The sequence below is a fragment of the Egretta garzetta genome, unplaced genomic scaffold (genome assembly GCF_000687185.1).
Source record: "Egretta garzetta isolate BGI_Z169 unplaced genomic scaffold, ASM68718v1 scaffold314, whole genome shotgun sequence".
Lineage (NCBI taxonomy): Eukaryota > Metazoa > Chordata > Aves > Pelecaniformes > Ardeidae > Egretta > Egretta garzetta.
Window position 1 is genome coordinate 1,754,758 of NW_009259531.1, and position 16,754 is coordinate 1,771,511.

At 39.4% G+C, this 16,754-nt stretch overlaps 1 protein-coding gene across 2 annotated transcripts in view; it reads right to left on the reverse strand.

The window, feature by feature from the left end:
* The window catches only part of TOX3 (TOX high mobility group box family member 3), a 74,200-nt gene that overhangs the window by 57,097 nt on the left and 349 nt on the right, over nt 1-16,754 (reverse strand). The gene's annotated exons all lie outside the window — the stretch shown is intronic.

Consider the following 16,754-nt stretch of genomic DNA (forward strand, 5'->3'; position numbering starts at 1 on the left):
AAAACATTCCTTGATGAGTATCCTTTTTCAAGGAGGGTTTCTATTAACTAATGCAAAAGAACACAGGAAAAGCTCCATTTCCAGAAAGGTAGCACCATGTTTTTGGCCAGACATAAGAAATCCTGGTCCGTATTCTCTAGGACTTCTGTGACTTATGTCTCTAAAGCTAATTATTTCTGATTAATAAATTGATGCGATATAAAATACTTTAACAAAAATTAAAAAGCTGCTTTGAAATGTACTAAGATGTAAAAGTGGTGATCCCTTCTTTTCAGCCTACTACCCCTTTCAATGTTTGGAGCAGATCTCAATGACAGTCAAATCTTTGGGTTTGGAAGACAATCACCAGTTCTTTTCAATTTTAGCGTTTGGGTCCCATCCCCCCCACCCAAACAAAGCAATTTGATTAGATGACTCTCTTGTAGTAATGATCTGAATCACTACCGTGATGATTCTCACCCTTCTTATTCTCAGATTGCACTAAAAAGTCAATGCTTAATTTATTACAATGCAGATGGTGATTATGGGGAGGGGTTTGGACATGGACACGTGACATTTTAAAGAGCGTCATTTTCAGAAGTATAATATCCATCCCCTGAAAGTCAGATACTTTTCTACTGTCTTAAATGTAGAATCCAAAATACCCTACCCACACACAAAGATGTAGGTTGTGACTAGGACTTTAAAAAGTATCAAATTATTCAATCTATGATTTTAAAGTTCACCGTATTCCCTATTCCTCTCACACATGGGCACTTAGCCTCTGTGCAACCAGCAACTGGCATCCAACTAGAGAGGAAGAAGAAATGAAGGATGTCGCAATTAATGCCTACTTAAGTTAAAAGCTTCCTTCAAGAAACATTCATCCATGAACATGGTGCACAGAAAAGTTTTATTTTCTAGGAAAACTACTTTACATCTCCAAATTTGTGCTAAACTACTGGGATTTGGTTTTCGATGTGTCAAAAGTAACAGAGTTTATAGGAAATTCTGGTCCTTGAACTACCTTCCTCTGGATGAATTTTTCTAAAGCTGAAAGTTTTTCTAAATTGAACTATCATGTAACTATAATTCTGAAGAAAGAAAGAAGAAACTCTAAAACTTAATTATAGAACCAACAGCCCAGTCACATATGTAAAAAGCTAACAGGTACCAGTGACACATATTCCAGATTGGAGTTTGAAAGAAACACTGTTATTTTCTACACTGTTACATCTGCCAAACCAAACCGATGGGCTCTAACTAGCAACCCTTTACAGCAAGCTTACATGGAGCTGAACAAAAATAATTTCTTTAGGATGTCATGAGTTAACAAGCAACTGCAAAGGGAGAGGCATCCAGCTGGCTGTATTAAATCCATATGCTTCAAACAGGTCACAACTACCAGCTCGCTCACACCAGTACGCACATGCACACCCTGTGGGACCGGGATTCCCATCCTAGTTCTTCAGCCTGAAAGCAAACTCTTCACCAACAGAGTTCAGATCCTGAATACAAAACAAGTGCTTGGCTCTCCCACGGCATGGACCTGCCAGGCAAAGGGTGAAAGAATGCCACCCTTCCAGATCCATGTTTTTCTAAAACAGTACAGGGAGGATCAAATTAACCTCTGCTACCTATTCACCTTGGGGATCCGTCAGGTTGGAAGAGACATCAGGAGATCTCTAATCCAGCCTCTGCTCAAAGCACAGGCCACACTCTCAAACCAGTATACCATAAAAAGGTGTTGATACATTCAGACAAGGATAAATGCACTGGCATTCAGCTTCAGGGTTCCATGATGCTGAAAGAGCCTCAGAGATCTCCCAGCCCCTTTTTAAAAGTCCACTTTACAAGAAAATGAAATAATTTATTTCTCATTTTTTTGTCCAAATAAAATACTTAATTACCAATTTGATGCATGAGCATAAACAAATAAAATCCTATTGTTAGCATTAAGCAGCTGAAATAGGAAGAAACATTACTTTGTATAATTGAGGCTCTGAAGAAAACTTTTACATCAGCTGTAGCCACCTGCTTCGAAATTTAACTTCAACAACAAATGAACCCACACCTCAAAAAAAGACAAAGCTAGAACCCCCTTTAAAAACTTGTATACTGGTTTTAATCACACTTTAATTGCACAATATATGTACCTATTCCAGGACATATTAAGAAACAGCAGCAATGAAACTTGACAATAGGGTTTTTGCACTCAAGCTGCCTTATAACCAAGCAGCAAATCTTCACAGCACATTTCACAGTTCAGCGATTCCCAAGAAATCGTGCTGCAAATGCAAAAAATCAGACCTCGAAAAATGAGGCTACCACTGTCCAGAAAGAGCCATCCAATTCTTAAAACCTCGGAACTAGCAGATATTTGCTACTTCTGAAATGCTTCTGGACTTCTGAAATTAATCTACAGATTTCTTGAGTCTGAGACTCAAAACCCATTCAACCAAATGATCACTTCCAAAAACATCAGCCTGCCATGTTCAGTGCTACAAACGAGAGGCTTTCCAAAAGATCTATGATTTACCAGGTTTTTGACTATTGACTATATTTGACTATAGACTTCAACTTTTGACTAGTTGAAGAATTCTCAAGATACTGTTTGCTGACGTACAACTTCTGTCCATTTTACCCTTATTTAATGCAATGCTTCAAAGAAAATGAATTGGAAGAAGTTTCAACTTTATACACTCCAACCAGAGGGTCCTCTCAGGAAGTCACCAGATAATCTTTGTTTAAAATGAACAAACATGCCACCTGCATTTCTCTGTCGTATAACAGGCCAGGAAAAGGAAATTTACCAAAAAAAAAAAAATCGTACGAGAAATTAGAAAGAGAAAATAATAACCACCACCACCTTAGAGGACAGTAGAAACTTCCCTGTGTGAGTAGGTAAGAAACTATGTTGTTAATTTTGTACACTGGACTAAAAACAGATACAAATTAACATCACAGGATAAAGCACAAAGGATATTTCCTGGGAATGCTGCATTCTGAAAAACTTCCAATTTGCTTACAGAAAATTGATACAAGAGCTCTTTTAGAACTGAAATTCCTTTTAAATTAATTTACTGATTTAGTAAAGTTAAGATAGAAGTATCCTTGCAACTGTAGCCAAAAATATTTATTTCATCATTATGTCTGCAAGCACAAATACTCTATAAAATTATACAAGGAGTTGTATAAAATGCATCAACTTGCTACCCAAATAGGATTATGAATTCTACTTTTCAAGGGAAGCTTGAAAGAATCGAATTATGCTGTGCCTATGTACCTCTGATATTAACTAGTAATCCATAATTTAACTCTAATCCTTAATTTGCTATACTGTAACTCCACTTTTATCATATCTATAAAAACAACTGGTACTGTCAACAGTTTTGCTTAAGCTTAAAAATGAAGAGGCTATGTTCTACAGTGGCAGAAAATACCACCTGTATGAGGGAATCGGAGTTGTCCCTTTGTCACACAACCCAGCCGGGTCAGGCTATGTGTAATTAAGTGTCCAAACTTGGAGGAGCAGATCTGCAGAGAACCGTGTAGTTGTAGTAGCTGCTTTTGCTAGGCTGGAAGATTTACAACGGTGCTGGCAGATGGCACTTTTTATACAAACAAGACAACATGCTCTGTCTTCACGGATTAAACATAAAATAAAGATATCCACTATCATAATTTTCAATTTTTATGCCCTCTAGAGAAGAGAAGCAGACTTGCGTTGCTCATGAACACAAATGGACACTAAGACAGGCTGCAAATTTTCGCGTTTCATATACCTCTCTGAAGGGCTGCTTAGTTCCATCGTCCAAACGCTTTTTGAAAATGAAGTTCTCATTCAGATGCCCAAGATAAGATTATTTTTAGAAACTTGGAGCTGAGGCAGTTACCAGCTAGCAGAGCACGGAGGTAAGGAAGCAGAATGATTATCTGATGTGCACTGTCAAAACACCCACATCAAGACAAACCATCTAATAATTTGATACCACGCTTCTACAGACTGTCAAACTTCTACAGGATGTGGGTTTTTCCATCACCTCTTTCAGACTCTTAAAGGCCTTTCCCTCCCCACCACACCAAGGAAAAGCCATTTCTGAAGGAAGAACCAAGTAATCTCTCCATGTTCACAGATATTCGGTAGCTCCCCAGCATCTATAAATGTCATTTATAATAGTTTTCCACTATAGAATTAGACTTCAGACACGAATTTTCTTTACTAGCTCTTATGCATAACTCCAAAATTGTTGCTGAGACTGTAAGTGACTACCATATCTATGGCCGCCTTGGCCAAATCAAAGCCCCACTTGGGATCACAGAGTGCAAAACAAAACTTCAGTATCCTATGTTTAGGAATGTAAAGATGCAGCCTGAAAGAACCACATTAAACAAGAATAAAAATACAGTCAACCCCACTGTCCCTGTTTCAGCCAACCATATGATATTTAGGATATGATATTTAGCATAAGCTCAGAGGCTCAGAAGTGACTGCTGCGCCTTTGTCCCCACTATCACAGAAGGCTGCCTCGGCACCTCGCTCCTCCGGGAGCAAAAGGCTTTCTTCTCGTTCCCAGCGTAAGCTCATAGCCAGCATTTATACAGCCACGCTTCTAACACCACCCTTTTCTCTCTCACCCTGCTGTTTCCAGTATTACTCTTAAAGCATAGATACTTCAGATCTCTCATGTCTTCTTAAGAAAAATCAATTCTCCAACTATAAGGTACTTATTTTAAAAAAAAAAAAAAAAAATCATTGCTGCCAGACCTGCAATTTCATGTGTCAGTTCTTTCACACTTCAGAGATGAAGATTATCTAGACCTTCCCAACTTGAAGCAGCTGAATGTAGCATTTTGCTTCATTTTTGTTTGCTATCTAAGCTGCAGAAAACATAATAAAGATTCATTTATTTAGTAAGAGTGCAGGCAAAACCAACTGGAGACCATTTTTATGATTTCCAGCGAGGCAGATGTGTTGCTTCTGGTAAGGATGAGAGGCCAGATAGAACTGGTGCTTTTCAGCAGCCAGAGTAACGCTTACCAACATTACAGCCTGTCCCCATGTAACATATTATCAGCACCGACGCCTTTGTTTTGTCAGCAGGTACAAAGAAGTGGCTTTATCCTTTTAGGAAATGAACGGTTCAGTGCCCAAGAAACTACTACTTCAAAATACATCCTCCAAGCTGAATTTCTTCCAGCAAGTTTATGAAGCTCAATGCAGAAGCAGAAACATCTCTTCAAAGAGGATATATTCCTATGTGCAAGAGCAGGATCCCACCCATTTCTTTTGAATCCATAGAAGATTTTAGAAAGTAAGGATGAGAAAGAAAAGTTGAGTGTGCTTTAAATCAGTTCTTACATGAAGTTCAGTTTGTTTGTCTCATTGATTTTTTTTTTTTTTTAAGATAAACATAAATCATCTTCACAGGGAAAACTTCAGTAGCTGGGATCAATAAAGCAACTGGCCTTGCTCTAGCATACATACTGAGATTCATCATCTAAAATCTTGTTCTTTTTTTATTTCTACATTCACAGATCCCTGGCAACTAGAGTTTTGGAAAAGGCTGCAGATAGGAGCTGCTTTGCTTGGGTGCCATAAGCCAACCGAATGCGGAAGCAAAGATGAACTGTGTCTGTCTCTTTTGATCAAATGAGAACCAAAGATCAGTTCTCAAAAACATATAGGAAATCTTTAAATGTGAATACCATGTATTTTCACCTTCTTCTCCCCCCTCCGAAAGAAAACCCAAACTGAAAAACAAACAACACCCAGAACTACAGGGAGTTTAGGAACTCGGGCAGACTGAAAATACTTGATCCCCCAAATTGTAACTGTTTAGCAATGTTCCCCAGCCACCATTCCCTCTTCCCCATTAAGGTGCTTCACAGCCACTCCTCTATTCTGTTTCTAAATTAACAAATGGCCATTTCCTTTGGCACAGAGAACATAATGACTGCTTCCTACCACAGCAGTGTGGAAGATGAAATAAAACAGTAAGACTCAACCAAATAAAAAGAAACAGGAAAACTGTAGTTAAAAAGTAGATCGAAGATTTGTCATTGTCAAAATTCTGTACCAGATTTGTGGTGCATTGCTTGTACTCACTGTTGCAGCAAAGTATCAATCTGAGCTCATGATTCTGAAAGACCAGAATTGATTTTCCTCCATGGAAATTGTTCCTTCTTTTTTGCTTTCACACTTATTTTAAAAGAAAAAGGTTACATCTGGGGGCAGAAAACAAGGTGTATGCTTGGTATCAGTTCTCACCCATGCAGAGAATAAATGAAACTCAGAAGATCTACAAATACTTTGTATAGTCAAAAATTATATGGATAGCTATCATAGTCTTACGATTTCTAGACTTTATCTTTTCATATGCATTTTAAATACTCACTCTATTGATGTAATGGTGTTTTAATGGAGTTTATTATCATTTTTGAGTCACAGAAACACAGAGAATGAGGCATAACAACATAGCGTTCACCTGAAGTTAGTCATAATATGAATCAAGCTCTTCATCATCACTATCTCTCGCTTATGCCTCACGATGGAATAACCTTAAAACTTCAGTTTAAAAATAATTCTGCATAAACACACAAATAACATGGAATATGATGCAGAGAGAGCTATAGTGGAATTAAGTTAATTAGCAATCCAAAAGTAATAAGCAATGATAAGGAGCCCCATGATCTCCAAAGATGATGTACATATGCCGATGTATGTGTCCTGTACAGCAGCAAATAGCCTCTCCCCATGTTTTCCAAGCAGGGGAAGATTGTTACAGCTGATGCAGACCAATACACATTGTCTGTGCTTTAAAAACGTGTGACTGTACAAGAGTCACGTTTTTGATTCAGCATTTATTAATGACATGTATTACAAGTAACAGCTGCCAATTTTTCTTTACAAAAACCAACACAAAGCTCAAAAAAAAGAAAAAAACCCTTTAATACACTACCAAGTGAAGAATTGGGATTCTTTTCTGGTATGTAAACTCTCCGACAGACTATTAACAAAAGGGCGAATTCTGAGACCTTCCCTGAAAACCTGCTATTTATTAGAGACCAGACTAGAGGAAGATAGGCAGCATACTTGTATGATATGTTATCGCCAGCAATGTATTTGCACTGATAGAAGTCAAAGCCAATCTTCGCCGTCCTTACTCAAACACTTTCTAACAGAGAAGGCCAAAAAAGGCTGCTATCCTACCACAAGTTGTTTGCTGACTAAATTTAGAAAAACAGTTTGCTACTTAAACTGGGCAAGCTATAGCTGCGGATTGAGGCAAAATAAACACAGACGCTCGCAGTGCAATGGTATAGCTGTGTTTTGAAAAGAATTACAGACAGAATAGCAAGACTGATCTCTAAGCTGTACACACCACAAACCTGTGTACGCAAAATACTGAAGAAGTGCTATTGGTTTGCCTGCTTGAGTAGGTATTTAAGGAACAGGACTACTATGTTTTCCTTCCATATGATATTTGATTAATCTCTCAGAGTTCTATTTAGCCCTCGATTACACTGCCTGCCTTTCACCTTGTTCAGTCAGAGCTGCACGTCAACTGAAATTCTGTCCCAGTTGTGGGTGGCTCCAAGAATTTCAGGTTTTTGCTGTGTGCTATCAGCCAGCAAGCCCAAGCCAAAGCAGGCAACAGAGCCAAGGGGACATGGGAAAGCTGTCCATGGAACATGCCGATGCAGAGCACGCTCCAAGGGTCCTCTCACAGAAAAGGCACCCACAAAGCTGAGTCCACAAAGGCAAAATCTCAGAAGCCATCATCTCTGTAAGGCATGACATCTGGGAGAGCATGGAGTACTGAAACACTTCCCTGAGCCACATATCAGATTCAATCGTTACTTTAAAAAGATCAAGGTAAGACAATCACCAGAACTGAGAATGTACGTATGTACGGCTTGTCAAATCCTTGAAACAACAATTACGTATTTTCAACAAGCCATACAATTCCCTATGCACCTTGCAAACATCATCCAAGATCCCAGCGCAAAGCTATTATGTTAAAAAACGCTTAGACAAAGGTATGAGAACAAAACAAAGGCGGCTTTCCTTACCAGCACTTCTGCCATGTCATAAACAACAGGTAGAGCTCTATCATAGAAGCAATGATGCAAGCCACCATTTAGGAAGCCAGGCTGACTTGTATGACATAATGTCTGATTTACCACTCCACATGCGCTCCTCGGGTCTCAGTTGCACCACCACGGGAGCATAAAGATAACTTCAAGCAGGTTTTAAAAATGTCAGAAGGAAAGGACAGCAGAAGCATCTGTTAAATCCCTTTATTTAATAATAATACCTTGCATTCATAAATTATTTGGCAGGACAAAATAAATTGATACAAATTACTTCATTTTATCATTTGAAATACAGTTACTGGATGCTCTTCTGCAAACCAGAAACAGAAAATCACATAGGTATAAACATATTATTTACTTCACTGATTACTTTGTGGTGCAAATCTAAATTAAGGTCTCATGTTTGCACCTCATTTACATTGTAAAATGTGTTTACATTTGTGGTGTGTCCAGTGTATAGTCTTGAGATTAGTCTTGTTTTTAATTACAGTTCTGCTGGGAAAAAAAGCAGAAAATGCTGTTTATTTTGCCACATATATAGAGTAGAAGGGGGTTTTAAAATGTAAGGTTAATGTATTTCAAACCGTATCAAGCAAAACAATAGGAGAAAAAAACCATGTTGGGTTGTGGTAGGAAACCACAACTATCAAGTTTTTCACTAGAACAAATCAATACCATGATAGGCCCGTATTTACATGAAGGCCTATTATTATCATCATTTCATCCACACACTTGCCAAGAACCCACAAAAGTAACAGCATTAACCTACCAAAGCAAACAGAATGACTATTTTCCCATGCCTGATCAAATTCTTATTTATTTAAGAAAGCAAATTGCTTAAAAAAAATCGAGGACTGCTAATCCACTATCAGTAAAGCAGCCTACTGCTAGAAGTACAGTTTAACAAAAGCACTTTTATTGATAACAAAGTAATACTGAAATACAGTATCCTAAACCATTCAAAATTCAACAATTTGTATAAGCCATAGGACTATAAAGAGAGTAGCATAAAAAGAGCAGCAGATAAATATGATCTGCTCTGAAAATAAGCTACTCCACTACGCAGCAATTGAGTTTTGCATGGTTTTAACACAACTTTTCATAGCAAAATTAGACAGTTCATCAATATTGAGGTGTTTAAATATGTCCTGAACCTACAAACCTTTACATAATTCAGCGACTTTAAATATAGGAGTTGTCCCATGGGGACAGAAAGCATGATTCATACAGCTCAGGTTGTTTCCATGCATGGGTTCCTTGCAAAAAAACCAAATTAAAAAAACCCCCAAAACAACAGCAACAACAAAAAAACCCCAAACCAAACAACCAAACCACTAATACTTTATTAATTTGCATATCTAAACCTATTTATTTTTATATCCCTATCTAATTCCTCTCATATTAACTGTTTACAGAATTACAATGTAAACTATATCCACTTTGAGCGCTAAACGCAGAAGAGTTTCTCTTGAAAATTTTTCTTAAGAAAACCAAATGGAGAACTGAAGACAACTCACTTCAAGTGACCAGAACTATCTGCATGTAGACTTCATTGTCCCCAAATCCTACCATACCGGTAATTCTACATATTTGCAACCTTTTGTTAGGTTGCCCAGTTGATCATAATTCTTCAGAATATCAAATATAGAGAAAAGAAAATTCAAATGTAAATGTGTCTGTTCAAGCAATATTCTGCTTTAACATAATGATTTTACATAATCATCGATACACACTTTGTAAGGCAGATGAGGAAAGTGAAGAGATACCCATGATATTGCCTCTGCAGCTCTCACCTTGGCCAGTAGCAGATAAAGTCATGCCAACAACAAGAAAAAAAAAAATTTAAAAAGCAGAAAACTAACAGATCCCCTACTTCAGAGGTTGCCAGTCCAAATCCTGGCATTTCATCCCAACACACACTTAATTTTTAACTTCACTATGTCACAACCCACTCTTTTCCTAAGATTTAGTCTTAGATCTCTCCAGTCTTTGGCCAAGAATGATAATATATGGTCGTAGTGACCCAGACAGTAAGAAGGGCCATAACTTTACAACAGCAAAAATAAAACACTGAATTGGTAACGATTTCTCCCATGAAATGCCAAGGGCAGGCCTGATCTAATGCCCATATAAGTAAGTGAAGGATGCCCACATTGGATCAGTCTCCAACGAGCATAAACAAGGCTGAGAGACAAGTGCCGGGGGAAAAAAAAAAAAAAAAAAAAAAAAAAAAAAAAGATTTCTATCCATGATTTTTTTTCTGGTTTTTTTATCAAGCTTAAAGGGATATTAAGGGATACTTTCAACTTGCTGTTTTGAGAATGGACTGCTTTTCTTTTCCCTCTTGATACTTATACAGGGCTTTTTCAACAAAACACGGGCTGCCGGGCAAACTGGCCATGCAGGAGTAAACAGAGAACCCCGATGCCAATAGCTGGCACATGAACTATAGAAACAAACTGAAAACTAGATGAGCTGTTTATTCAAAACATTTTTCATTTTCAGGAATAAACTAACACTGTCGAGTTTTAGTAACACACCTTTTCCAAGAGAACTGAGTCTGCAGCATTGGTCAATCGTATCTCCAGCACTCTACTCATAAAACTCATCTTTAATGTGATGAAAACAGTATTTTCAGCCTGTCTGCCCATTACCATGTGTCTGAAAAAGTTCACGGAAACATCTGTGTGGATACCTGTGGCAGAAGCAGTTGTGTAACGCCAGTCTCACCTTTTGGTTTTGCTAGTTCAGCAGCCCTGTAATGCCTGAATTTTCCAATATATTGTTTCAGGTACAAACAGAGAGAATACATTCAAAAGAGAATTTGGATTGGTTTGACAGGTGCTAACATGCAGTGGAAAAGATATGAAACAGAAATCTTGTTACAAAAATAAATAATGAATAACACGGCAGCAAGCATGATCTCATCAAAGTCTCCATCTGAACGGAGAACAGCGGCAAAGACCAGAAGGCTCTTGTGTGACATTGTTATCTAAAGTCCTGATTAGATTTTCACCTCAGAGTTCTCAATTTTGGTAGCAATCATCACAAAGATACTATGGTGACTGGCACTCTATAAATACATCACACAGACAGGTAACAGTATAGAAGACGGCTATCAGATAAGAGTTTGAAGCATTTGAAAATTCAACCCTGCCATTAGTTCTGTATACCAGTACCCAATTTTACAGCAGTAGAAATGTGATTACAGATAAAAAGGCAGGATTAGTGCTGTACAAATTCTTCTCCTCTTAAATTAGATTATCATCAGTCAATAGCATTAGCTAGGTTTTTAGGAGTGTCAGAATTCAACAAATATATAGGCATGTATTAACTGTAAATTTAATAAAAGCCTGCAGCACAACCCAAAGGTCACGGTTTGATTGGCCTCACTTTGCCAGACGCTGCACAAAACTGCAACAAATGAGTCGCACGACTCACAGTTGACGCAAGCTACTCTCATCTCAAATATCTGCCAAAGAATATAAGCTGTTATTTCCTGTGTTTCTATTTTAGATTTTATTAGAAATGCGTAATAATTCATTACAGGGTTAGGCTGGACTCGGTACTTCTGCATGAAGTACAACGTTTGATGCAGGCAGTGCTATGGGAATGAGGCTCTTGTCAATCCCAGTGGATTTAGTCAATATTTCCTCATTCTAGAGCCAGACGTGTGAGTGGGTGTCCATGTCCACGGCATGCACGCATCAGAGTTGTGATTGCTACAAATCATCATTATTTTAAAACACGCCTACTAGTCATTTCTACACACACCGTAAGTACTCCAGATTACCTCTAAGCATTAAAATCAACTCTTCACATATTACTGTACATTATTACAAGTATCTTACTAACACCATTGTAACCCATTGTAATGAAAACATCTAAAAAAATATTCCTAAAAATCGACTTCTACTAAGTATACTTCGGATGCAGCCAACTCCTTATGTCCTGATAACAAATGGTACATTCAGTATAGGAGCTGCATTATGCAAACAACAGAAGACCTGTGCCCTGCACAATCCAATTATTATCACCATTATGCATGCTTTTTCTGAGCAACATAGGCTCTTGCACAGTTGCTGCTTTAGCGTTCCCTTTCCCAGCCAGCTCTGGAAGTACGTCACGAAACCTGTGGGACTGCTCCTGAAAAGAAGCATAATGCAAGCTGTGGTGATGATACAAATTATAATTTGTATTCTTGTGGACATACTCATCATTGCACTTCCTCTTCCAAGCACTTTTAGTGCTGGGTTGGACAGCCAAATATTTTGGGAACTTCTTTGCTCCCCAGCAGTAGTTTCCTGCACATTCCCAAGGTTGGAGATATCAAGAGGCAGGGGAGGGCTGTGCTGGGACAGTGGGAAATACTGAAGATAAAATGGCATTTGCTGAGTTGATACTGCAACAGAAAGTTCCCAATCCCTTACTTAAACTCTCTCCAGTGAGACTCATATTTGTGTGTCTGCTTATCTACTCTACTCCCTGCTCTGCAGGAGCTCCTTGGTGCTTTCTGGCACTCTCCCATCACCTGGGGCCACCTCTGTAATGGTCAGAGTGGAGGTTCCCTCCTGCCCACAGCACACATCAGCTTCCAGTCTCCACAGCCTACCCCTTCTGCACCAGAGCAGAGCAGACGTGAATGGCAGGCATGCAGGGCAGCTGAGCGAGCAGAGCGCTCTCTATCGTAACAGCATACGTGCACCCATTGTCTCTCACTATCTGCGACATGAAAGAAAAACTTACGCATACGTAGCCACGCTAAATTTGCAAGAAGAGTAATTTTCAATCATTTGCATAACTATAGTCAATTTTTTCTAACACCACACTAATAGGAATGACTTACAGCCCCAGTTTAGCACGGTACTAAACTACTGCTGTCTTCGCTGTACCTCTGGAAGAACAAGATAACCTTCCTGAGCTTCCTTTGTAAAATGCAAAATATTTCAGCCAAAACCATCAAGCTCTGACATTCACATATGTATGGTAGTGCCTAAATTAAGGTATGTATGTTTGAAATTTGTATCCTTCAAGGACAATCTGCGTAGAAGAGATAAACATAATAAAATGTAGACAGCTAAATAATGAAGTAAGGATCCTGGAATTTAATATAAAGGTAACTCAAGCACTGAGCTCTACGTGTTTAGGTTTTGGAGTTTTCTTTTCCCTTTTCCAAATTGCATTATAAGAATTATGGTTCCTTTAACCGAAAAAGAATAATATATTTGCTATGATGAATAGTAGGTACCTAAATATTTTTAGTACATGTAACTTACTCAGCAAGTGAGAAAGTTTGTTTAGAAAACTCTACTCAACTATAGCAAATGTCCAAAACCATTCTTCACCTGCAGAGCCATAAAAGGGCTCAAGACAGAAGCAGAATGTTTTACAACAGCTCGTCTCTTTCAACTTTCTGTGATTTCTATAGCTATTTTCCGGTGAATTTTTTTCAGTATACCACAGCAGGACTCTCCTAGAAGCAGGCAGACCATGATTTCACTCATGCAGTTCCACAAAGCAGAGGTGGATCACTATTATCCCAAACCACCACCAACCAGACACATGCAGGGTCAAGTTATGTACTCTCACACCAGCACTGAAAACTTATCAAATATGGCCCTGATCCAGCAAAGCACTTAAGCACCTGCTTTACTTTAAACATGTAAGTAATCCTATTAGAGTAAATGAGATTCAGCATAAACCACTGGACTGCATCTCAGAATACCTTGGTTGTGGCCCTGATTATGTCAGTGACCGACTGCATAACCTTGGACAAATCACTGTATTTCTGCGTCTTTATTTGCTCTTTTGCCCTTTATATGTGTTTACCATGCTGCACACCACCTCAGCAAAAATAATCCCAATCTGGATGCTGTACTACAAACAATGGCAGGGATACTTACGTACATTAGTCCCTTTTCAAATGCCTGTCATATACTTAAAACTAACGCTCACCCAAAAAAACCCCATGATGATATCCCTTACCCTTAGGTCTACTTAGCCAGTATTGACAACCAATTTGAAAAGCACGACATCGCTCTTAAAAAGCAGTTGTGGAGCGGGAATCCAACTGAAGGGTACCTGCAGGTATGGGCCAGGCCAGCTCCCAGGCACATGTGGTTACAAGCCAGGGGCTCACGCTGCAGCTCCCCTCCCACGGCTACTCCCTTGCTCGCAGGGCAACATCAGGTCCCAAGCCCTGTCTGGGGAGTCAGGGGGCAGGCTGCCACGCTTCTGCCAGCGCTGTACTCACCAAAGGTAAAAAAACCTGCACAGTCCTGGGAAAACCTGTTTAAAGCACGCAGGTGGAAGCACTGTCTTGCAGGGTGCAATGCATTTACACTAAAAGGCTTTATCTTCAATATTTTTAGACATTGCAGTAAGACAGTTTTCCGCAGGTAGGCCGTATGCCATCAACTCTACATGTTAATGATCCTGAGAATATTTTCACTTAAATAATTCTTCGTTTGCACATATATACAATCACACAACATGCTTATGCTTGCCATCACACTTCCCGCTTCCCGGCAGTTGTCACAGTCACTGTCACAAGGAGAATATGGATTCAGCTCCTAACAATGAAGCAGGCACGGATGAGTGGGCAGGACACTCAAATGAGTTTCAGAAAGACTTGGGGTGAAATACTGTCCCTGGTGAAATCAATAACAGTTCTCCCATTTACTTCAGCAGAGTAAATATTTCAACTCTTTTTTTTTTTTTTTTCCCCCTATGCCTTCTGGTCATCTCAGTGCCTAACAGAGTAATCATTTATTTTCCTTAGGAACATAGGAAAAAAGACAACAGATAGAAAGCGAGGGAGGAAGGAAAGAATTCAAAATAAAGGTACTTTTTTTCCAGAATAATTTAAAAAAAAAAAATCAAAACCCAAACCTTACAATGATTCCTGTAGTTATAGATTATAAACAGCACAGAAAATGAGATTAGATTAACACAGTTAAGATCCTCCTTTCTAGGAACTCATTCACAAATTCCTCTTCTGTCCTTGAAACACCTGTACACCATGTTGCTGCTTTCCCAGCTGAGCCAAAGATGAGCTCGCAGCAACATCAACACGCTTCGCGTGTGTCGGTCTGCTCCGGATCAGGCCTTGCGCATACAAAGATCTGTATTATAAGACACATGCATCATGAGCTGTACTCTGTTAATTAAAATACTTTCTGCTGCAGATTGGAAGCCTGGCCTACAAGATACTTGCCAAAATTATGTTCAGGAGCACAGCAACTGAAATGCATTTTTGAATAGGTCAAAAGTTAGTTACTCTCGACTTTTTCTGAATGTGTGCTCTGTTCTCATTGTATGGCGAAGGGAAATACAGTCAGAAGGTTACATATAACTGTGCACTTGCAGCAACTTAATGGACACAATGAACTACTGGTTTTCAGAAGCCATTCAAGATTTTGGATGTAAAAAAAACCAAAAAAACCCCAAACCTATGCAGTACCCTGTAGCAGAGCCTGAAAAAATGCATCCCATGCATACCACAATAAAGTTAGTGAATAAGTGAAATTTACAGTAAGCATGCTGTCAGTAAGCGTTGCAAGTCTCCAACATTAGTTGGCATATCAGACAACAGTGAACATTTACTATGCATTATAGAGCTCTTGAAGTCCTTAGCAGCATTCAAAGTTAAGGTTGACATTTCATCTTTAATTCATGCTCCTGTGTCTTTCTATATTAACTACTAACAAAGCAGCATGCTAATAGCCTCGGCACAGAGAGCATGCGCGAGGCAGGGGCTGTGCACGCTCCACGGACGCTGGTCTGCATCTCCCGAGAAAGCAGATCTGTGCCTTTGGACAAGGGAGGCGGCCACCAAATCAGAACTGACAAACTTGAACATCCCAGCAGCCGAGATAGAGATCGTTGTAAACAGCAACGGGAAAGTACGCTCGTGGGATCTATTTAGAAGCAATTTCTCTAGGAGAAAGTTTTTTTTCAGCTACTGAACATCCCCATCATAATGTGAACATTATTTCTCCCTCTTAAAGTGATCTTTGTAGTTCATCAAACTTTATCGACTCATTTCAAAAGGATTCTAAAAAAAAGCCCCAGGTTTTAACGCGACTTTAGACTTTGTGCAGCACCCTTCTTTCCCCCAGCATCTCATACAGTGCCTCACAAAAGGCCCCAGAGGTTGGACAAACATAGCACCAGGAAAAACACAGTGTGAAAGGGATCTTTATGTGCATGTGTGAGGGCCCAGTGCTAATAGCTCAATGTGCTATTGACACATCGCAGTGCAAACAGCTAGGGCTTTTTCAAAATAGCATGAGTCACAGTGTCATTCTTAACTTTGCCTTTCCCAGATTTCGGGTAATTTGTGAAACAAATCATCCCCGTATTATTAAAACATATTTTTGTCAATGAAGGTAGCCACTGGGAAATGACTCTCGCTTCTGACTGTAGCGTTTACTCCGTAAACTACGCCCGCCGCAGCGAAGGTGTGAACAGAGAAGCGGGACCGCAACTTCTCTGACAATCCTCCTCAGATCAAAGCGTTTATCTTCCCGTGCTAGCAGCCGATGCACTTTTAGATAATCCTCCTCTCCGGTGCAATCCTTCAGTTAGAGCCCGGCCACAATAGAGCCGGGATCACCCGAAAGAGCAGAGCAGAGGGAGGCGCCCCCTCCCCTCCCTCGCAGGGACGCCCGAGC